General features: G+C 45.2%; 1 protein-coding gene across 1 annotated transcript in view; it reads right to left on the bottom strand.

Annotated features, from left to right (window-relative positions):
- DHX32 (DEAH-box helicase 32 (putative)) overlaps positions 1-1,362 on the bottom strand; it is a 44,194-nt gene that overhangs the window by 29,974 nt on the left and 12,858 nt on the right. The window lies entirely within an intron of this gene.

Below are 1,362 nucleotides of genomic sequence, written 5' to 3'. Positions count from 1 at the left end.
TCTACCTTCTTAAGGCCTAACTACCTAGCAAGTGGAAGAAGCTCCATTTTCATTATTAAAAACATTCAGTACAACTGTAAGTAGAAAGAAGAGGCTCTGGTGGAACAGAGGTTAAAGTATCTGGCTGGTATCCAAAATGTCGGCAGTTCAAACCCACCAGCTGCTTCGTGGGAGAAAGATGAGACAGTCTGCTTCCATAAAGACGACTCTTTGCAGAAATGCCTTTTTTTTCACCTGGCCACTCTAACGTTCAAATGTTTAGACTTCTAAATTTGCCATCCTTCCCTTCTGTAAACTTCACCCTATCACTCTCACATGGTCTAGCTGTTTTCATAAATTCTCCTTCCATCTCTTTAATCATGTCCTGACTTTACTCAGGACTTCCCCAAATCTCCTGGAGGCAATAAATTGCCTTGGGAAATGACAGAGGAGAGATTAAGTCACACGACAGTAGAAGATTCTATCCACTTCCTAGGCAAGAGAATATGTGTACTCTACACATACACAGAGGAGCTCGGGTAGTGTAGTGCCTAAGGGATTTGACTGTTAACCAGAAGCCTGGCAGTTCAAACCCACCAGCCACTCCTTAGAAGGAAGGTTGGGCAATTTACTTCCATAGCAATACCGCCTCAGAAACCCAAGGAGGGGTCACTATGAGTCGAGTTCAACTCGATGGCAGTGAATTTGGTTTTGGTTTTACACACACACAGCAACAGATCAACGTACCATAGTTATTTTCATGCGTCAGAGATGCTGAATGATTTTCTTTAAGGAAACAGTTCAAAGGTAAGGTATAAGAAAACTGTCTGAAGGTCCTAAAGCTAGGAGGATCAGTCCTCCTGTCGGCTCGGAATATAAAGCCGAAAACCCAGAGGGCACAGGTACTCCAGGAAACACCTGGGCTCTCAGCGAGGTACTCGTCCAAGTTCAGCTGCTGGCTCATCCCCATCAAACCACTTCCTTTTGTGTTTCTGTTTAGTCCCTGGAACCATGACATATTTGGATCACGGTCTGAAGACTAGTGCTTTTACTCTCAGAGTAAGAAGATGGGTAGGAGAAAAAACAGACAAAGGGCCAAGCAACTCATTTCTAAGAAGACAAGTCTAATTCTGGAGGTTCTGGCGGCTTTGAAATTCAGCCGACAGGAGAGGGGAAAGAAGCAGGGCCAGCACAGCTGCAGTTAAACAACAAAGGTGCAACCCCAGGGATGCCGTGACTGTAAAGCTCTAACTGCGAGTGGAAGGGATGCTTGGTTTTATCTCTGCAGCTCTTCTGAGGAGATCCTGTCAAGGAGTCCAGGTTAAGATTTGTCTCACTCATCTTTTTAAGAGGAGAGGGCCTTCTGTGCATGCTACCGGCCTG

The sequence above is a fragment of the Orycteropus afer genome, unplaced genomic scaffold (assembly GCF_000298275.1).
Source record: "Orycteropus afer afer isolate SDZICR_OR568_19922 unplaced genomic scaffold, OryAfe1.0 scaffold00038, whole genome shotgun sequence".
Lineage (NCBI taxonomy): Eukaryota > Metazoa > Chordata > Mammalia > Tubulidentata > Orycteropodidae > Orycteropus > Orycteropus afer.
The sequence above is the reverse complement of the archived record's forward strand: the minus strand, read 5'-3'. Positions and strand labels throughout refer to the sequence as shown.